The sequence below is a fragment of the Ambystoma mexicanum genome, chromosome 10 (genome assembly GCF_040938575.1).
Source record: "Ambystoma mexicanum isolate Mex_15411 chromosome 10, UKY_AmexF1_1, whole genome shotgun sequence".
Taxonomy (NCBI): Eukaryota; Metazoa; Chordata; class Amphibia; order Caudata; family Ambystomatidae; genus Ambystoma; species Ambystoma mexicanum.
Window position 1 is genome coordinate 347,143,992 of NC_090932.1, and position 23,553 is coordinate 347,167,544.

A 23,553-nucleotide genomic window follows, 5' to 3' on the forward strand; every position below is an offset into this window, starting at 1 on the left:
CCCTTCTGATTTTCACAGGTGTAGTCTGATACCGGATTTGTGGAAGGGTGCACATTTTCACATCTCAATGGTTGATAGATCCAGGACAATCTATGTATGTCAGCAGAACCTGGTGAGGCAACCAGGCTGTTTACAGCCAGAGTCCGACTTCTAACCCTGTAACTCCAATTGTATAAAAAAAGAAAACTTAGAAACATAAACATGTGTCCATAACGTTCATCATTGGCACACACATAATAGCCAATAACGCCTCTCACCCTAAGCCCAGTATCCACGTGTTGCATACTCAGGGTCCTCTGTCAATCTTGCCCAAGGGGCCCTGTGTTTTAAGTAAGCCACTGCTGCAGGAATGTTGCTTTCACACTGAAGGTGAGTTGGCCAAATGGCAGAGGTAATGGGAGGAAGATAGCCTCTGTGTAGTGGAGCTGGGGATTTGGAAGACCTTGTAAGGGACTAGAAGACAGGCAGTGAAAACACTTTAGTTGAAGTGACGTTAAGGTGTTGGTTTAATGTAACAAAGCCTTGAAACTCGACAGATATTGGAAGCTAAGACACCTTAACTCGGAGCCCTCTTTTACATACCCAATGAACACACTGATGGCATCACAGATGACATCCCATATGTATCTAATTATTACATATTCAATGTTAAAATGTGAAACTAGAGCACACCGAAGACAACCACAAGCCAACCTCCCCCGAGCCTTCCGTAGTGGCCCACAAAAGGTACATGGGCCACTGCCCATAGCCGGTGGAAATGGCAACACTTCTCAGGGTGCTGCCTTTGGCCATGCCATAGGGCCCACAGGCCATGCAAATTAGCCTCTTGGCCTGGTCTGTGGCAAGACCTTTTCACACTTCTCCCCCACAATGGGTTCACAGACATATTGGCATTCTGTTGGCACGCACTACACATAGATCTGTACAATGTATTCGTTATGTCTTGAAATAGACCAAGAGATTTTTAACTCTCACGGGTAGTTTACCATGATGTAAGCTGTGATGTCATACGTGATGTCATCGTTGTGCTCTTGTTTCCAGTGATTTAATCCATTATGAAATAATTGATGTCATCAGAGATGACATTGGTGATGTCATCTGTGATGCACTCTGTGATGTTCATCAGTGTGCAGATGGGCTGCACAATAGAGGTTTATGGTGGCAAAGCTTTCAACCGCTGCCAAAATTCTGAGCTTTGTTGCATTAAACAATCACCATAGCATCTTTGACTAAAGATTTTTCACTGAATTTCAAGAGTTTGTCATGCTGTATATCACACCACTTGTATTAATAATGTGTTTCCTTTTCACATCATCACAGAAGTTACATTCAATATTATCATCATGTTTCTTAAGCACCATGAGATGTTTTTCCATTATGGGACCATGGGGCACTTTGAGATCATGAGGAACCAGGAAGAGAATGGGTGCTCTATTTGGGATGTCATGTTCCTATATTAGGTAAATTGCATAAATGGGGAGCCGTAATGTTTGCACTTAGGTGCAAACAGGCCCCCTCCATGCGATTCCCCAGGGGTCTAAACTCTCGCCCTGGCTTTTCAACCAATACCTGGCAACTCTCGCCCACTACATTGCCATTTTCTGCTCAAATTTCCAGTGCTTCGCTGACGACACTCAACTCATTTTCAAGCTGCCCTCTGCCACCTCCTCTCCCTCTCTCATCTCTGATTGCCTAACTGCCATTCAAGATTGGTGTGCCGCCAATGATCTTTGTCTGAATGCCAGCAAGACGGAGATCCTCCTCATCCGCACACCTTCACCATCCTTTCCCCTCACTCTCTGGCCGGCCTCCCTTGGTCCTCCTCCTACCCCCACCTGCGAGGCTAAGAACCTCAGGGTCATCTTTGACTCCACATTTTCCTTCTCCGCCCACATCTCTGAGGTCTCTAAAAAGTCAAATTTCCGACTGCACCTCCTCAGAGGTACTCTGCCTTTCCTCTCCCTCCCCCAGAAGCTCATCGTATATTAAGATCTGGTTCTCTCTAGTTTGGACTATTGTAACAGCCTCTTTCTAAACCTACCTGCCTCTACTCTCTGCCCTCTGCAACTAATCCAGAACAGGAATGCAAGACTTGTCCTTGGCATCAAGCCCTGGGATCGTATCTCTGCAGCTCTGAAATCTCTCCGCTGGCTCCCAGTGGATGCAAGGTTTAAATTCAAAACCCTTTCTGGGGCCTGGGTCCAAAATACCTTCAGCTATCCCTCCGTAAATACCTCCCCTCTCGAGCTCTTCGCTCCTCTACCTCCAACTCACTCAGGGCCAGTCGTTTTTCTAAGAAACGAGCTGAGGGTAGTTCTCTGTCTTCGGCTGGGGCCTCCCTCTGGAACAGCCTCCGTGCCACTCTAAAACTTGAGGAGAACCATCTCCGGTTCCGGAAGCACCTCAAGACCTTCCTCTTTTCTTCTGCCTTCGCTCCCCCTCTGCCCTGCTGATCTGTTCTCTCTTGGCACCGTGCACCTGGCCTCCCTCTGTATTTTGGGCCCAGGTACCTGCTCATCCTGCCACCCTCCCGCACTGCCTCCGGGCCACCCCTTGCACTAGGGTCTGTATCTGTACCCATACAGCCCCCCCTTTTTCTTCCTGCACTTATCAGACCTACCCTGTCTGCTGCCTTAAATCTAGCACTTGCAAATTGCTGGCTGCATTACCACTGTTTGTTGCCTTTATTATTTATTTATTGTTATTTATCTGTTTCTCCTCTGCTTCGCACTTTCCACCTCTCCCCCTTCCATGCACTTTTCCCTTCCGCCTCTCCCATGCACTTGCGCGTTCTCAATGTCACTGGGCCTAGTAAGATCGCTGTTTTGTTCTCCCCTGTTCCCCTCCCTTGCCTTGTCGCGCTCTGAAACACTTGTGTACGAGCGCGGTAGAAATAAAATATCAATCAATCAATCAATTTGAATCTTTTGTACTACAAAGTGCAAAATAAAGGTCAGAAAAGCAGCTACCATTTATGGACGGCAGGAAGCATTTACAATAGATTTAGTACGAATCCAAAGCATTAATGCCAGCATGTACATGTCATGCTAGTGTAATGCTGTTGCATTTGTTTGACAGAGAAGATGGAGGTGCTGGAAAAGGTCATTCGGTTTCGTGCCCCCTTTCCAATATTCAAATTAATGAATATGTGGTGTGGAGTAAAAAGCTTTGGTACAATCTGTAAGCATTCATTTTGCACATGTTGTTTATGCGATGCCATAATGAACATGAGCCCTATGTGTAGTAGAATACATTTTTTGTGTGTACCCAATGGTTTTCAAATTAATTGCCCATGGAATATGTGCAGAAACAACTCATATTGATGAAAAAAAATGGGCGCTTTTCATTTCTGAAAAGTATCAGTTGCTGCAATGCACCATGGACGAAATATTGAGTTGTTTTCTTTTCTTTAGATCGTTTCAATCCATTCTCCACGAAATGTTAAAAAAAATATGACTAGATGGATCTGCACCAAACAATCAGAAGACACTTCTGCTACGATTTATAGCCATCTTGTTTCTTACTTGGTGTAAATCCATCCTGCGCTTTTTCGCTGCGTCCGTGTGCACTTTTCACCTATGCGAATATGAATACCAGTGACTGAAAACAGCTTTTTATTCAACGCTTAATGACTTTTGAACTGTTGAAGGAATTTATCCCACAGTTTCCAGTTTAGGGCGAGTAGCGAGATATGTCAAGGGCAATTATTGGGGAACATTTCAGACAGAAACATCCAACGAGTCAAAAGTTATTAGTAAGAGAAGGTACTCAAAAGTCAGTCATTCATGTGACTCACCTTTCTAAATCAATAGCTGAGGTTAATCTCACAATACCAAAGAGTTGAAATAAGATAGTTAAGGTACAAGCACCTAATCCACATCAGTAATCAAAGACAGATTAGGTCAAATCCATAGTTGAAGTGAGTGGTGAGTATTAAGGTTGAATTCTGAACATTCAGAGCATTCACAGCATTCAGACCATTTAGTAATAATCATGAAAGTTAATCATGGCTGCTCCATGCTGAATACTTGCATGCCTACTGCTCCCTCCTGTGCCTTGATTTTCAGCTCAAACCTTTGCCAAAGCTTTCATGTGGCTTTGTGTCCATCTGCAGGTTGCTTTTACGTAGTGTTACTCGTATACCGTTCTGTCATCGATGGCTATTTTTCCAAAGGGTTTTTAACAAAAATGTACCGCTGAAAAAAAACATCGAAATATGTAGGGAGGGATGTGAAAGAGCACATAAAGGTTTGGGGGTGTTGGGAATAGTAAAGAAAAACAATAGGGGATGGGGCGCATTGGGGGGAACCCCCAGAAATAAAATAAATAAATGTTTAGATGGGTTTTTTGGTGAAACATTTTTGTAAAAAAACCTGTTGAAAAATAGCCGTCGATGAAAGAACATAAAGCCGTTTTACTACAGACTCTGAAGGCTGTCTGCATCTTTATTTTTTCTTGCTGCTGCAATTAAGTGAGCTTGCGTTCATGACATTATCTAAGGTCATTATTTTAAGATGGCAGCCACTGACTCAAGGTCTTATATCAGTCTGCAGGTTAAAATGCATGCTGCTGAAAAGGGAGCTGATCTGGAGCCCCACCACCCCAATAGAAGAAGGCACCCAAGGATGTACCCCACTTGATGGGCCATATGTACAACCTTCACGTTTCCAGTATTCTGGGAGAGAGAAAGACTTTTTAGTCAGTAAGGTATCAAACTCAAGTACATTCTAAAGGTTAGAGCAGTGCCACTACCATCACAGCAAAATGTCTCCTTTTTAAGGAATTCTCAGGTATCCCCTCTCCCAATCCTCCAAGTACCCCCACAGATTAGAAAATCCTATTTGCTCCTGCGTCTCCAAGTAGACTCTCCTCTTTCTTCGACAAAGATTGGGGATCAAATTGGCCCTCATTCCGAGTATGGTGGTAGCCATGGAGTAATTAGCTCCATGGCTGCATCCCATACCGGTACCGCCTCAGGTGTTGTCCAATGGGGACTTACCGGTTCATTCCGACCCTGGAGGGACCGGTAAGTCCCCATTGGACAAACCATTCCCCATTCTCATTTGAGCCGCCATAGGGCTCAATGGGAATGGGGAGGGTACAAATAACGGGCTTGCGAATGGCAAGCCCGTTATTTGCACCCTGGTCCCCTAACAGGTCCCCTAACAGGACCCGTAAGGTACGTTTGGTCGGACCAAACGTACCTTACGGTTCCTGTTAGGGGACCTCGGAATCGGGCGGTAGGGGATTATCGGCACTGGTCCTCTTACCGTTGCCCGGTATCCCCTACCGCCCGACTCGGAATGAGGCCCAAAGAGTTAACATCTTGCCTGAACTGACTTTATTGAATATTGTGCTGCACTTCTAGTTCAATTTCATTGATTCTTAAATCACCTGATTCTCAGCAATAATAACACTTCACAAACAACATTAATCGTGAAATAACACATTGGGACTCATTACAACTGTGGCGGCCACGGTATGAATGGTGCTGGTAAGGGACCGGCACCGTTCATACCGGGCCGCCACATTACGAGTTCTGCAGCGGGTCCCGCTCTGTACGCCTGGCCAGACCAGATGTGCAGAGTGGGACGCGCTAGCAGAACAGGATGCTAACAACGGGCCCATCAATAATGGGCCTGCTGTTAGCATCCCCCCATTCCCATTGAGCCCTAAGGGGCCTCAAATGGGAATGGGGACGTACCGGATCCGGGTCCCATGAAAGGGAATTACCGGGCCTTCCAATGTCAGAATGGCCCGGTAAGTCCCCTTTTGCGGGACCGGACCCGAGTTTGGGTGCAGCCATACCGCTAAAAACAGCATGACTACCTCCAAACTCGTAATGAGGCCCATTGTATTGAAAGATATAGTTGGCAGGTATTCATTCTTTTTAACAATTGCAATCCAAATGCTGATATGAATGATACATTCAGCCAAGATTTCGAAATAATAACTACCTGTATTTATTTTAAATGAAGACTTTTTTAAATGTTAATATTGAAAATTATGTTTTGTCCCAACTTGAGTCATCACAAAATCTATATTTTAAACTAAATTAAAGATGGTGATGCTACTATTTTGTAGAAAACGTTCTTTGTTTTTATCTGCAGTAGATTTGCTCATAGGTACATTAGGCAAATAAAGGAGTTAGAACTCCAGAATCTCATGAAATAAGCCTATTAACCACCAGCTGACAAACTCCTTGTGCTCTGAAGTCTGCCAAATGTGCGCCCCATTACGAGTTAGCCCTGCTAATACCACCAAAACAAATGTAACATTACCAGTGTTGGTAACTGGTAAATCCTCAACAGGTTCATCTATTCACTATTCATTATAAATAGTTATTTTCTTTTTTAATAAGACCATTTTCCCCTTTGTGATATACCTCCATGCAAGTGCGGGTGATAAGTCCTCCTAAAAGACAACCAACTTGTAATTAGTTAGTTTTAAAAAACAGGCTGGAATTCCATTAACATCTTTTGTTCCTACTCATATTGAGCGAAGCAAAACGTATCCAATCAAAATAACCATACACTGCTGCAACCAATTACATAGCTAAAAGTTGCAAGAACAGAGTGAAGCCATGAAATAGCCAGAAACAAATTTCTATTCCATTTTCCAGGAACTCATGCTAGGAAAAGAATCATTTTATGGCAAGACAAGAGACAAGCTTTATGGAATATGAAAACCTAATCACCACATGCTCTGCCGAATGTTCAAGGAATTTCACTGTGAGCATGGTTAATGTGGAGGTATAATACCAACTAAGCTCCTTGTGGATGTCCACTTTCTGCCTTAATAGAGTACAGTCTGAAAAACCATTGCAACGCTGGTTGAACATGAACTGAGCGAGCGTAGGCCGAATCTGGTCTCCTACATCAGTGATGAAGCATGGTCTTAAAGATACTTTAAAAGAAATCAGGAGCTGAACTGCATAGATGACTTTAGAGTTTGAGTTCCACCCTGGAGGTAACTAAATCTCGAAATCAAATCACTGCAAGCGAAATGACTTGAGACAACCATGGACGACACCTTGGTTCTGCTTGAAAATGAAAAGGATATTCATTTGTGGAGGTCTAGCTCTGGTAAAGTTGATGACTGAGGTAATCATTCTCCTTTGACAGCTCTGTGTAACTTGCCATCACAGGTTGGAATGCATCCAGGGCCAACTTAGCCATTTATCCATCCGAAGATGATAAAATCAGTACCATTGAGATGGCTAATAATAACATTGATTACGAATGCAATGAGGCAATTCAGTTAACGTTGTGTACTGCCACCAATGCATATATAGCCTTCACCTTATGAATGACATTTTTGATCACATATGACCCTGTGTACTAACTTTTAATTGTTTTGGTTGCCTACGAGCATTTGACCTAGACCCACAGTATCCCCCATAATCCCTTGTAGCCCATGTTCTGGCCAATGTTTATTTATTTATTTCTATAGCGCACCAAGCCCAAGGGCATCAATCCTGCTCCTCTTCCTTCTAACTGTTTTTCTGTCTCTGTCTCCCTCTTTCCCATGGCCTCTGTCCACCTGCTTTCCCCCACGCCCCTCTTCTTTCCCCTGTGACCTCATTCCCATCCTTCACTCTCTATAAGAACATCAATCAGGCTGTGCCTCTCTCCCCAACCCCCAAACTCCAACCAAATCACCTCTACCAGCCACCTTTCTTCAGATCCAGCACCTAACTCCTCTAGATCTTCCCTCTTATTGTTTTCACTATGTGCATCTGCAAAACAATTCTCTCTCCCAAATACGTCTTTTTTCACTAGTCCTTTCAATTCCCATCACTGAAAACTTTTGATGGCAATTACCGAAGCCAGGATTCCCTCTCTAGCAGCCATTTAGCTGACTTTGACTTTATCACTCACTCCCCATATCTCTGTAAAAAAAGGTGTTGGTCTAATTTTAAAAAAGAACCCACCACCCACTCCCATTATCTTCTCTGATTTCCCTTCCTTCTCCTTTGGTCATATTTACTCTACTCCACCAATGGTCACTCTCAACCTAGTCTTTACTGACCTTGACATCTTTATTGAAATGCTCACAGTTGATGTTCACACAATCGTAATAGATGACCTCAACCCTCCAATATGATTCAGTCCAAGCTGTTCCTTCTGAAAATACCTGAAAACGCACTAGTCCGCCCATATTCCAAACAGGACCTAAAACAACACTCTCGCTTTCACATTCCTATCTTCCTCTCTAGTCTCCTCTATGACACAATCGACAAATTGACAAAGCCCCCTCTTCCCAATCTCTCATTCACTTCACCATCTCTCTTCCTCCCATGTATCCCATTCCTCTTCAGCATCTGACGAAATGCAAATGCATACTGGACTCAATGGTCTCCTGCCTCAACCAAGTTAACATCCTTTCCTGCCTGCTCTGTCAGGAACATGCACCTGTCACCCCCGCTCACCTCTTTGCCTTATTCAGCTGCACTCTGACAGTTATCGCCACAACCTGTTACAAAACAGCCACAGCTATAGGTCTCTTAAAGAAACCAAGTTCTGACCCCAATACCTCCTCATTCTATTGACTTTCGGCTATCATCGTTTAATGGTAGTGTAGTGTTAAAGTAATTCCTATGTCCTTATATGTTCTCGTTCTTGTCCCTTCACCACCTGACATACGTCACTCAATCCAACAATGCTATTATGTAAAGTTCCCTTACACTAGGGCATTCTTTACTTTCTGTTACTGCCTACTTTGTAAACCATTTGTGTTCGAAATGACACCATTGTGCTTAATAAATACAAAATACAAACACGTAAAGGTAATGGGTTCATTACGGCTGTACATCATCTGAAGTATCCTTGCAATGAAACCTTGTTAAAAGGAACCTGTGGCATAACCAACAGTGGTGGCTTGTGTATAAGCATTAGATATGCATTTGCAAAGTATTTGCTAAGCACTGCCATCACATGACTTGTTCTCACTTCATTTGCCAGCTGTTGTTATCTTGCGGCTAGGTAGTACCATTATGCTAGTGCATGGCAAATGCCTATACATTGCATGGACACAAGCCATTCAGCATCTGACGAAATGCAAATGCATACTGGACTCAATGGTCTCCTGCCTCAACCAAGTTAACATCTTGCTCCAAAGCTCAATGTCTTCCACTTACTTACTCAACTGCTCTCACCTTTACTGAATTCATTTACACATTGTCTACTCCTTCAAAGATCACTTTCCTGCCTGCTCTGTCACCCTCACCTACCTTACCCTTAACCAATTATTTCCCAAGTCATCCAGCTGTTCGGGGTAACCATGCATCACTGCTAATGCCGTTGGTACACATACTGATACCACACATTTTCACTACATACAAGGTCTCTCTACTAACCGTGACCACAGGTCTAAGCACAGCACGACCAAATCCTACTATTACACTAATCATGTTGACTCTCTCTGCTTACACCCATGCAAAGTATCCTTGAGCTTCCAGGTGCAGGCTTCCCCCACAGCTTTTTCTTCACCTCTCACTCTACCGACATCTTTGCTTCCTACTTCTCCACTAAAATCATTGAAATATGGACACTCCGTCCACACTTCTATCTTTCCTATCCTACCTCATTCTTCCATCCTTCTGTCTTTCCTGCACTCTCTTATGTATTGCAATTCTCCCTCACCTTCCCCACTGAACTTCTACCCATCCTTCACTCTAAAACCCCCCAACCTCCACTTCACCCCTTTGCACCACAAATTGTCAAGGAACATGCACCTGTCACCCCCGCTCACCTCTTTGCCTTATTCAGCTGCACTCTGACAGTTATCGCCACAACCTGTTACAAAACAGCCACAGCTATAGGTCTCTTAAAGAAACCAAGTTCTGACCCCAATACCTCCTCATTCTATTGACTTTCGGCTATCATCGTTTAATGGTAGTGTAGTGTTAAAGTAATTCCTATGTCCTTATATGTTCTCGTTCTTGTCCCTTCACCACCTGACATACGTCACTCAATCCAACAATGCTATTATGTAAAGTTCCCTTACACTAGGGCATTCTTTACTTTCTGTTACTGCCTACTTTGTAAACCATTTGTGTTCGAAATGACACCATTGTGCTTAATAAATACAAAATACAAACACGTAAAGGTAATGGGTTCATTACGGCTGTACATCATCTGAAGTATCCTTGCAATGAAACCTTGTTAAAAGGAACCTGTGGCATAACCAACAGTGGTGGCTTGTGTATAAGCATTAGATATGCATTTGCAAAGTATTTGCTAAGCACTGCCATCACATGACTTGTTCTCACTTCATTTGCCAGCTGTTGTTATCTTGCGGCTAGGTAGTACCATTATGCTAGTGCATGGCAAATGCCTATACATTGCATGGACACAAGCCAACAATGTTGGCTTTGCCAGTGCTTGTTTTCTATAGCCCTGTAGGCCAGATTCCTCCGTCTTCTATGCACTGTGACGATAGATGCTATTATAGCCCAGAAGTTCATGGTACCTTATGTGCTCCGGGACCTCCAACCAGCCCATAGAGTCAGGGTTTGCCCAAAAGCACTTTAAGACAAGATAGCAGCACCAGTGAGATGGATGGGGGTGCTGATTAAATACTCCAACACCGAATCAATAATGACAACTCGACGGTTTGGCAAAGGGAGTCCGTTTAATGGCAAGTACAAAAAACAGGGAGTTATGAATATCAGCAGTGGCGCGATCTTCCTTCTTGCTTCAACTCCAACGAACTTCATAAAAATCGTAACATTTATACTGAAAACTCATCATCATTGACGTGTAACGCTTAGTTGGCATGTAATTCTATTGGTTCAGGAAATGTAGCTTTATTATAGGTACTATATCTGTATATGGTAACAGAGTGAGGGGATTTGGTAAACACTGTCAGGTGGGCATCTAAGCCCTTCCTTCAAAATGGCACCTGCAGACATCACTAAAAGTATGACGTCCTATTGGTTCTACTAACTATAGGACCTTAGATTACTTGGTCCATTGTGACTGGGGTGGCACCAACCCCATTTATACTTTTCCACTTTGCTTAGCAGCACGCAGAATGGTCGGCCAGGTGCGGGGTGCCCCTTAGTCCCCCCGGCCTTCCTCCAATTATTGTTACAATCAATCATCACTTTAGTGGCCATGTGTCAATTATTTCACTGTGGTTGGCCTCGAGACTGCATCTCCTGTCTGGAAAAGTTCTTATATCTTCGCCTGGCCTGCTGCCATGCGTAGGTAGGTGTGAAACTCTCGCTTCTTCTTGCTCGGCTGGTCACGTGAATCAGACACCATGAATTTGCCTCTTTTCCACATAATTTGTGTATTTGATTTTCGTTTCACCCACCACTTGCCTTCGTCTTCTTATCTTGAGCTTTCAGAGGCAGGATATTCTGTTCTTAGCTTCTATTAATTGTAGCTACTGTTCATCTATTCTACTGATACGACCTTGGTCTTCCTGGCATGGTTCGTCTCTGCTGAGTTTCACTCCTTCAGCTTATTCTTGATTTTGCTAAATATGAAGTCCTTTTCGTGTGGCCTTTAGTAATCTTTGGTTGATTCTGCTTCTTGTGCAAAGTGGAAATACACTTATAAAATGTGCTTTGTTTGAGGTAGATATGTATATGTGGCGCTTGCCGCACTGTCTTTCTACTAAGCATAGAAAGCCGCATGATTTGTGTACATGTGTAAACAGGTTGAATATCTTCATTATGCTCATGGCTTAAGTTCTTACATTTGATATTGTCCTTTTACTTTAGGTTCACAATATCCTTGGCCCATGGCATCTTGTCTCGTTACATCATTCTCTGGTCGTCATTTCTTTTATATATGAGTCAGTCCGGGTTCTCGTGACATCACCATTTGTCTTCCATTAAGACCTTTTTGGTTTCTTTAGGGACCGTACTTAGATGATCTTCATTTCGTTTCATTTGTTGATATGGTGGTTTTCTCAATGGATACCTTACTGTCCATGGTTTCCTTGGTATCAGTACTTCAATAGGTGCTGCTCTTCTGATGGGTACGGGACAGAACCCTACTGCAGCTCTCTGCTGGTTTATTTGCTCATCATACATCACATATTTCGGCATGAACGTTCCTGTTACTTCAAAGTGGATGGTTTGAGTGCGGGTTGCATTTTGGACCTCCTATACACTCCCCCCTCTGTACGATTCATCGACCACTTTCACCTCCTTCTTTGGATCTGTCTTCTTTGGTTCCTCTGTATTTCCCTTTACTTCATCACTTGGCTCTGTTCTTTCCTCATCTTCTGGGTCTATACATGATGGTCTGAAGAAATGTCTCTTTGGGGTCCATATCTTTATTACTCCTTTCAAGCTTCCTGCTGTTCTTACGTGTTCGTCCTTGTTCCACATCATTAGTTGACACTGTCCATTTGGTTTACAGTAGACCCATCTTCCCACATCATTTATATGCGTCCTGGGATATAGAAACTTTGTTCCTTCTGGTGCAAGAATGCTGGCCTTCACAAAGTTTCTTATTTCTCCGTCAGTCAGGTCTTTGGGCTTCCATCCTGGTGAAGTGGGAAAATGGAAAAACAGGCTCCCATCTTTCCCCTCTCGCGCCTGGCCTAAAGGTTCACGGCCCAAGCACCCGCCACGAGAAGAGTTTGCCCATCTACCAGACGACCAGATACCCTGGTACAGGAACATAAGGATGTGTCCATCTGCCTGCCCAGCAGCCCGCCCTGCCCATGCCGATGCCTGCGGCATGGATCAACTAGACTAAAACTATACGTCGTTAGAGATGCCATGACGACCTAGCCAACGGATAGCACACCTGTGCCAACATACACATGGGACACTCAAACACCAATCGACACGAAGAATATACTCAGTGCTATGACGTAGGCGACGGACATACTCACGGACGTGCATCTTTATTATTTTTCACTTAGGCTCTCAAAATGCAGAAACGCAAGACGCACCATGAACTCATCTAAAGAGCTTGCTTACGCTTCTTCTAAACCTAGGTGCTATAATGAGAATTATAACGAAGACACGATACTGGTCATAAGACAATATGAGACTATAACCTAAAGCGCCTGTGCACCAAACGGTTCCACCTATACACCAGGCCTAAGTAGGCCGCAAGCAAGAGCTCCTGTGGACGTTAACAGAGCAAGAGTCAGGTTGCTGATCCTGCAGGATGAGCCTGGCGAAAAGCAAACAGCCAAGGTCGTAATGTTGCAAACCCACATTCCAAAAGCAGACCATCAAGGGCACGATGTTGCAACCTCGCACGCCGTGCACCAACATCAAAGTCGCACCTGCAATTAAACCAGGCGCACAGTGGAAAAACAATATTAATTGTGCAGAATTCTGCCTCAAACACGGTCCCACCTCACGTGACCAAGCCGAACCTGACGAGATGCCAAGCCCAGGAGGAAAGAGGCGTCCGGATCCCTCGTTACAAGACACAGGCAGATACACTTGAAAGGATCAATGGACATCTGCGACAGTGGGAGTAGTCGGCCGTCCAGCTCATGAATAAGTCTTCACATTGTCTGCATGTACCCATAGTGAAACATTGTTGCACATTGCAGGTACACCGAGAGCTGGGAACAGCGATGGTCCCAGGCTGGGAAGCTCACGGGCGCACCAATCAGAACATGGGGTTCTTATCACTGACGCCATTAACATCAACCAATCATTAGGAGTCTTCATGTAACAATTCTCATGTATCTAATTGTAGGGACAACCCAGATATATCACCTGACTAAACCTCGTCCACTCATATTATTCTCTATACGTATGCTATACTAACCCTACCACTCGAGCAACCAATTAAGAGTGGCGATAGGTTTTTTGTTAACTTTCTAAAGTGACGCAGGTAGCGCGTCATACTACAGTAAAAAGGGCCTGCGAGCCCCACGATTGTGTGTGTGTCAGGTCAGACGCATATGATCCTTGACCCATCCCTGCCGTTTGTGTTTAATAAACAGCAGAGTCACCTTGCTGCTTGTGTGTGTCTCATACTCTATCTCTTTTGGGATATACGGGAGGAGTTGGGGCCTCCCTGCCCGGAGGTCTGCGAACGGCCCGGCCGACCCCGGCAGAATTTCCCCACGACAAGTTGGAGGCACTGCTGAGATCTGTTTAAGATGGGCATTTTTATTTTTTACTTTTTTCCAAGCACTCCAGTTGCGAGGAGGCCCGGCGGCACGGCCCCCTCTGCCGTCACCCCCTTCTGAGGACTACAGGACCATCGCGGAACTGCGAGAAGACCGGACAGCACAATCCGGATATTGGCCTTCGGGAGCCGGTTGAGAAGTATCCCGCCCGCGGTTGGCGAGTGTCCAGACGTGGTCCAGACGAGGAGAGGTGGCGAGCCGCTTGGAGGGGTGCACGCAGTCGAGCGGCCCCGCATCAAGAGAACTTGGTGAGCATGCCACGCACAACAAACAATGTGAAATTGTGAGGGAGGGGGGAGGAATTAAAATACGGGAGGCGGAAGGTGTTGCACAGGTGAACGGCGAAGGTTTGACAGTTTAGTGTTAGAAATAGAATGAATGGTAGTTGAACAAGCGCGAGAGCAGTTGGCTACGTAACGCGAGAGAAGGGGGCGGAGCACGAAAACATCACGTGCGGCCGATCGTAGAAACTGATTGGTCTAGGTCGAGACTACGTGTAAGGGTGTGTGCGTGTGTGTGGTTTCCTACGATTTGGCATTTATTGATCAATGAGTAGATGAGGATCCCTATTGTTCGAGCAAGACACTCGATAGGTAAATGACGTTTCCCTGTAGGCGGTAGCTAGTTAGTTGCCCAATACGGAAGATAATTGGCTGGTTAAGCCCTCCTGTCGAGGGGCGTATCACACGCGAGGCGACGCAGTGTGCGCAGTCCGATTATATTGTTGATTTGATTACCTTGTTCCAGGAGTGACAGGAAGACAGCTGTGGGGTTAACAGGGGTAGATTGCAGGTGTATTTTGGATTTAAAGAATATACGAAGAACTTACCAGTAGCTCTACGAGGTTGGTGACGTCACCAGTAGAGTTTTCATAGGATATCGCAAGCACGAGGCATATTAGTTTTGAGAGTGGTGGGGAAGAGAACTATGGTAAGGGAGTGGAAACGGAGATAAACGGTAAACGAGTTGATCGAGGAAAGGCGAAACGGGGAACGTGGCTGCGCACGGAGAACGCCGGCCACGGCAAGTGTAGAAGGGGGAGGAGCACGGGAAAACAGGACCCCTGTATAAAAACGAAATAAGGGGTACGCAGCCGCAGGGGGCTACGTACGCCTCGGCCGCAGGGGGCCGTAAGGGTGTTGTATAAAGGAAGAAAGGCAGAGGAAAATCTACAAATGTAACATGCTATATTTTTATAATTTTCCTTAAGCGGACTATCGTAAGTCCCCAAACATACGGGGCCAGGTAACGATATAAGGTTGTATATTGTAAACTACTAGTGGGATAAACTGATACCAGATTAGGGAAGGGTAGCAAGTGGAGCGCTACTATGTCATACGGAACAGGATCGGGAGGGTGGGGGAACACCCTCACCACGCCACTACAATACATATGCACAACATTGCCACCCCATAGGGAGAAACTGATTAAGTATAGCATAGAATGGACCCAGGGGACGGATAACAAAATGTTAACATCGTGGCCGCCTAACGGTAGCTTCGATCCATATGCTCAACATTCACTATTAAATCATCTGCACAATACGTATAAAGGGAAGAAGTTGGCAAACCACGTGGAGGTGTTTAACTTATGGAGGATGTTCCAGGGGTCCCGACCAGGACCAAATGGAATATTCACTATGGGGGAAATACCAGAAGAAGCAGAGATTAAGGAGGAAGGAGAGGATGGGAAACAGGGGAATGAGGACCCAAAGAACACGGGAAACAGAGGTGAGGGAGGAGAAAAGAATAATAAAGCAGATGAAATAAAAAAGGAACCGAGCAATGATATACCCATAGCAACGGGAGCAAAAACAGAGGGAGGGGGGTTGTACCCTTTAAGAGAATTGGGAGAAATAGAAAGAGGACAGATAAGGGCGGCTGAGGGATACTCGAACCCGGCATACAGCCCTCCACCATATGTGGCTCATAGGAAAATGCCAGCAGGGGAGGGGAGAATTGGAGATGACCAGACTGTGGAAATAGGAAATGATGAATGGGTAGCTGCACAGATATTATTAAAATTACGAGGTTCATTAACAGGAGAAGAGAAGGAGGTAGTAAAGAAAACAGACGAGGATAATGCCAGGGAGAGTGAATTGAGGGGGGAAGAGCTGTTAAGACAAAAGGAAGAGATTTTGGAGGAACGATTAGCAAAATTAAGGGATGAACAGAATGAATTGATCAAGCAGCTTGAGAGGGAGGAGAGAGAGAGAGTGAGGAAAAGGAGAGAAGGTAAGAACAAATTGGAAAAAAATAAGGGAACGAACTGAGGATCAAAGGAGATAAGCTGATAGGGTAAAAGCAGCAGCAGAAAGGGTATCAAGAGTAGTACTGCGGGAAAAGAAAAGGGAAAAAGAAGAAAAAGAAAAAGAAATGGCAATATAGAGGAGGAGGTTACTATCAGAATCAACCAGAAAATACGAAGAAGGGAGGGTGATGGAGAGTATAGTAGAAAAGGAAAGGGCGAAATGGGAAAGGAAGAAAGAGGATGAAAGAATATTAGAACAGATGAGAAGTGAAGTGATGGAGGAATTGAAAAGGAAAAGGGAGGAAAATAGTAAAGAGATGGAGGAAAGGTATGAAGGAGAAAGAGGAGATAGGGGAAGGGAGAGTGGAATATGGGGGGATGTATATGATGACACAGAAGTAGCAACAACATCAGCACAAAGGGGAGCGGTTGATAAAGGAGAAAGAGGAGAACTGGACCTAATAGATTTACAAACAGTAACCATCAAGGGGAAAAAGACCGAGTGGGGGGGTGCCGTTTATGAATAGCTTTTGTAGTGAGGAAGAGGGAGTGGAAAATGAAGGAAGAAACAGTGAAAGGGAAAGCTTAGATAAACTATACATCACCCGGACCACATAGATTCACCATGGATCAGTAGGAGAAAGGATGAGATGGAGAGAAGTGAGGAGGGAAAGAAAGGAATAGAGGAAAGACAGGCACATGAGGACGCAACATCCCCATCACCCCCTCCCCTATCGCACCCTACATGCTCAACCACCTCACGTTCGTTACGCAAGATACAACTAGCGCCCTTCACCGACGAATTGACACCCTATACATGGTGGCTTAAAGACCTCCCTAGTCGTAGGCAGGAAAGAGGTATACACATGCCCACATTAAATACAGAGAAAGATGGAAGAAGGGGAAAAGATGGAGAAGAAAGGGGTATGAGCAGGGGAAATACAAACGAAAGTGAAAATGTGGAAGAAAGGGAAGAGAAGGAAGGGTGTGAGGACTCAATATTATGGAATACAAAGGGTGAAACAAGACATAATTTAATGCCACTTTTGGAGAGAGGTGGGGTTAGACCACAGTATGTTCCTTGGAAGCATACCGATAAAGAAAATATAAAATGTAGGCTCCCATCATTAAGTGGAGGTGCGGGTAAATGGATATATGAAATGGAAAAACACACCGCAGGACAGAAGCTGGCAGTAGGAGATGTAAAGGGCCTGTTAATATCAATATTAGGGGATAGAGCGGATGACATCTGGAAGAGAGCGGGATTTCATGGGGTAACAATAACAAATACATCGCACGATGGGGCACCGTTCGCAAACTGCAGACATGCACTATGGCAGGCACTGAGGGTACAGTACCCAGACACATCAGATATAGGAGCAATTACATCCCGCAAGATGCGTGAGAACGAAGATCCTGTTGATTATATCCAGGAAATCCAAGAGAAGTGGCGCATGGAAACTAGAGAACAATGGGATAAAACACCAGCAATATTTTACCATATACTAGTACAAGGGCTCCCAGAAGGAGTTCAGAAACAACTAAAGAAAGTAGTGGGAATGGAAGCAAAACCATGGCCCGAAATACAACTGACTATAGTGCATCATTGTAGGACATGGCAAGGAAAAATGAAACAAAAGGAAGAGGACAGGAAAACGGAAGAGGCTAAATTAGTACAGAAAAAGCTTACTAAATACACAATGGAAGGGGCACTAATAACTATACCTACAACAATGACCCAAAGCCCCACACAAGTAGTGGCTGCACAAGATTCCTCCCAAATACCACCTTCACAGACTACAACACAACAGGTGCCGCCACTCCAACCAAACACGTCCAACATGGGAGGAGGATACCCAGTGCAAGGAGCTGGGTATTATAATTATAACAGGGGGAAAGGAGGAATTGTGAGAGGGAGAGGGTACGGGTATGGTACCCAACTGCAGGTGGGGGGATTTAGAAATTCCTACCCCACAGGGCAACCAGTATACCAGGACAACACAGGGAGCTTTCCATGGCAGAATAGGGAACCACCGGTGTGTTGGAGCTGTGGACTATTGGGGCACATGTCACGCACGTGTAGAGTTAGACCAGGAACACCATCATGGAGTGATCAGGGACAACCAAGGCCCGCACAGGTACAGCAGGGCATACCACAACAGCAAATGTTGCCACAAGGAAATGAACAACAACAATTAACACAACAACAGCCCCAAACACTGCCACAGCAACAGGTAGCGATGACACAACAACCACAAATACCACAAACACAACTGGGTAGGGTGACGGTTTTGGGACACAACCCTTATACCGGAAATGGCCAGTCGTTGTACCCCCAATAGGACAGCCCACAGACGGCCTTGGTGTGTCCCATCCTGTCAGTAACACCTAATAGTGCGGAGGAACCACGCATAGAGGTAACGATAGGTGACAAAAAATTATCATTCCTTGTTGACACCGGGGCGACCCGGTCTTGCATAAGGGAAGGTAAATTTAAGATGTCAGGCGAGACCATGAACACCCAAGGATTCTCTGGGGCTAGAGGGTTGGTTCCCTTTACTGATAACATTCCCTTATCTATTGGAGATTACGATCTGTCAGTTCCACTGTTATATTATAGTGCCTCACCAGTAAATATACTGGGGAGAGATATAATGAACAGGTTGAATATGACGATCTCCTTTACTGAGGACAGCATAATTTGCTCTACTCCGGGGATTAACATGCTCACAGCACGACAGATTATGCAGGCATACTGTGGACAGACAGCGATTAGGGCGGAGCCAGTAGATGGTGAACTCTTCCAGTATGGAACGGACATGGCAATTGCATGGATGCCAGGGATAGAAGGGAAAATATGGAGAAGGCCAGCAGCCTATCTGTTCAGACCAGAAACACCTGTTAATGAACCAGAAGGGAAGGTGGTTTCAATGGATATTGAGAGCATTATTGCAACAGCTGATTATATTGCTGTACATGCCCAAGACAGAGAAGGAAGAGCATGGAGGGCAGTGATAGCATTAGCAGAAGGATGTAGGCTCACCCAGGTGTCAGATGAGGAGCTGTTTTCAGATGAAAAGGAGGAAGGTGAAATGGTGTTTATGATGAGTGTGGAAATATGGCTAAGAGTGGCCTACAGACAAGTAGCACAAAAAATTGCAATGGCACTTGAGGCACCCGCATGCACCCCGGTCCCTTTCTTTAAGGACGATATGTCAAAAGTACCCAAATCATTGTGGACTACTGGCCCCTATGACGTGGGCTGCATAAAAATTATAGGGGGAGTAAAAATAAAATTGGAAAAAGGTGCAATACTCCCCAGAGTAAAACAGTACCCACTATCAAAAGAGGCAGATGAGGGCATATATGAAACCATAACGGCCCTTATAAATAATGGTATATTGGTCCCCTCAGAATCACCATGTAATACGGCTGTGTACCCAGTGCGCAAGGCTAAAGGGGGATCTTGGCGCTTTATACAGGATCTCAGGCCCTTGAACAACATAGTGGAAGCGGAATATCCCGTAGCTGCAAACCCGGCCACAATCTTGTGTGGCATTCCAGCAGAAGCATCACGATTTACAGTGATCGACCTTAAAAATGCTTTTTTCTCAATACCATTACACCCAGACTCACAAGATCTGACGAGCTTCACTTACAGAAACACTAAGTGGAAGCACACCAGATTACCACAAGGGTATTGTGAATCACCTTCAATTTTCAATAGAGTGATACAGATGGATTTGGGTAACATTGAAGTAGAAAGCACGGTGTTGCAGTATGTGGATGACATAATAATTTGCAGTACAAACGAAAAAACATGCAGAGAGGACTCCTTAAAGATGTTGACAATATTGGCTAACAAAGGTTATAAGGTAGACATGGAAAAGATACAGTACTGTCAAGAACAGGTACTTTACATTGGTCAGCTTATATCCCAACATGGAAGAAGGATCGCACCACAAAGAGCACAAGCTATTTCGGCCACTCCAATGCCACAAACTGTAAGGGAACTGCAGCAGTTCCTGGGGCTCTGCAACTACTGTAGAGCTTGGGTATTTGATTACAGTTCGTACATAGGACCTCTGCTTGAGGCGTTGCGGGAAGCTAATAAAGGGGAGAAGAAACTGGGGTGGACGATGGAAATGAAAGAAGCCTTTGATGAATTAAAAGATGCGATATCAACTGCTCCGGTACTGGCATCCCCAGACTATGAGCGGCAATTTTTTATATTTTCACATTGCGACTCAGCAGTAATGAAAGCAGTGTTGGCTCAAAAAACAAGCATGGGCTACAAACCAGTAGCATTTTACAGTGGCCACTTAGATCCTGTAATGTTAGGCCACTTCCCCTGTGAATAAGGTCTCGCCGCAGCTGCTTTTGCGGTGGAAAAAGCATCAGCAATCACCATGGGGTGCCCTACTACACTATTTGTGGAACATGCACTTTTTGCGATATTAAATAAACCTAAATCCACCCTAACCACGCAAAGAGCATCAGGTTATGAGATCATTTTATCCAGAGCCGAACTATCAATTGTTAGATGCAGCACGGTCAACCCTGCAAGGTTCCTAGCAGAAGTAATTGAGGAGGGAGATTATGCCCATGACTGTACACAAATAACTGAAATGTACTCATGTACTAGAAAAGTTGAGGAAAATGCACTAGAGGGGGGTGAGCTGTTGTTTATTGATGGGTCATCAACTATCGATCAGAGGGATGGTGTGAGGAGAACTGGGGCTGCAGTGGTGAAAATGATGGAGGTACCTGTGTGTGTGGCAGTGAAATGTGTACAATTACCACAGCATTACTCCGCTCAAGCAGCTGAACTGGTCGCACTGATCTTGGCGTTGAAGGAAAGCTTTGACAAACGGGTGACCATATATTCCGACAGCGCATATGTTACATCTACTGTCCACTCAGGGCTGTCGAAATGGAGAAGAAGAGGGTTTAGGAGAGCTGATGGCACTCCAGTGCAACATGCCCTCTTATTGGCTGAACTAATTGAAGTAATTAATGACCCCCAAGAATTAGCTTTAGTGAAGTGCACTGCACACACCAATGGTGAGGACCACGTCTCGAAGGGAAACGCAGCAGCGGACACACATGCGAAGTATGCTGCATATTTTGGTGAGATATGGAACCCCCCAGAGTCACAGAGAGGGAGAGGGAGGGGAATGGCTAAGGAGATGTTGATGAGAGAAGGGTACACCCATCTCCCAGCCACACAGATTATGGAGTTACAAGCGGCTGCACCAATGGCCGAAAAAGAAATATGGGTAAAAAGAGGATGTACAATGTCCCCAACCGACGCACTATGGCGCCAGGGTGGCACTGGAAAGGTTGTAATACCATTGGCACTTTTGAACACCGCCCTGAACCAACTACATCATCCAGGCCACACAGGCAAGGAAGTAATTGCAGCACGAATTAGGGAGGACTGGTTCTGCCCCGAGTTAAATTCGCATGTGTCAAATTTTATCAGTAATTGTCTCACATGTCAACAGTTTACGGCCGGCCACACTCTAAAGGTGATAAGAGGTACCATACCCCGGCCAGAGGGACCTTTCAGGCATCTCCATATTGATTTTGTTGATATGATTAATATATGTCAAGGAAATAGGTATATGATTGTAGTAGTATGCCCATTCTCTAGGTGGATTGAGGCAGGGCCCTGTTCACACCCAGATGCATTTAGAGCAGCCAAATTCCTAGTGAGGGAGGTCTTCCCCAGGTGGGGAGTGTGCGAGGTGTTAAGGTCAGACAATGGCCCACATTTCGCAAACGAGATGTTTCAGCACATTACATCACTGCTGAACATTAAACATAAATTTGCATGTGCATACCACCCACAGGCCAACGGTGTATGTGAACGCCTGAATGGCCTATTAAAGGAGACAATTGCAAAGATACAGCAAACAACAAAGAGGAGTTGGTTATATTGTCTTCCATTAGCCTTATTTGAGCTAAGGAATAGGCCAGGGTCCGACCACCACCTCACTCCCCATGAGGTGGTTACCGGACGTCAAATGCGCCTTCCCCTAACGCCAACGTCAAGAGCATTTACCGACCACGAAAGTACTGCAAGTGTTCTGGGTGATGAAATGTACCAATATGTGTCTTCTTTGATTACTAGTGTAGTGTTTGTGTCTCAACAGCTCGAGCGCACACGGGGCGGGTCTAATAGAAGCCAACAAGAAGACGCGGATAAAGAACTGGAAAAGGAAGGACTGTGTGAGATTGCTAAAGGTGACCACGTGCTACTTCGCAACTTCAATAGGAAATGGAATAGCCCACGCTTTACTGGTCCCCATCTGGTAGAGGAGGTATCAACAAGAGCAGTAAAGCTACAGGACAAGCGTGCCTGGAACCACCTACACGACGTAAAGATCTACAAACAACAGACCCGCCCCAGCGCCACCGACAGGTCCATTGAGAGAACAGCAACAACATCGACAACGGAAGAAGAAAGTTCTACCACAGCCAGCGGCCCAAGTATTCCCATACCTTGTCACTCCCCAGACTCCCCAGAGACAATAACTGAAGAAGGAAGGGGTGTTCCCCATACAGCCCACCCCATGATCACACGCTCAAAGAGTAAAAGCCACGCCCACCAGTTGAACCCAAAAACCCCCTGCCCACCATCCACTGACCCCTGTCCCCATTACAGTAGTAACTGAACTGAAGGACATTGTCTTGCACAAATACACATGTGAACATGTGAATGCTCTCTTTTCTTTTCTCTCGCACATGCAGGAACCGCGTATTATTGTATTGCTAAGAAAGTAGATAACTAACAAATTCACTGCCCAGGAGTAGATGGTACCCTCAGACGATAATTACCCAGAAGAATTGTCACACCAATTTGTATATGAAATAAAAAGGCCAACGTACCTGAAAAGGAAAAGGGTATGTGTCTACTACACAGCGTTCCTTTTGGCCATAGAATATTCGATGCCCCGCCTCCACCCATACTTACCTGCCCTAAGAGATAGATCGCTTAGAGTAGCGTGGGAACAGCTCTTTGCCTGGGCACTGAATGACTATTTGATAGGGAGAGCTTAAAAAACAACAACTAACATTTAATAACCAGCATATTGAGAATTTTCAGGCGGGCAACTGTAACGTCGCAAGAATACGCTGCCGGACTGCAGCAAGGTAAGAGCAAAATGCCGG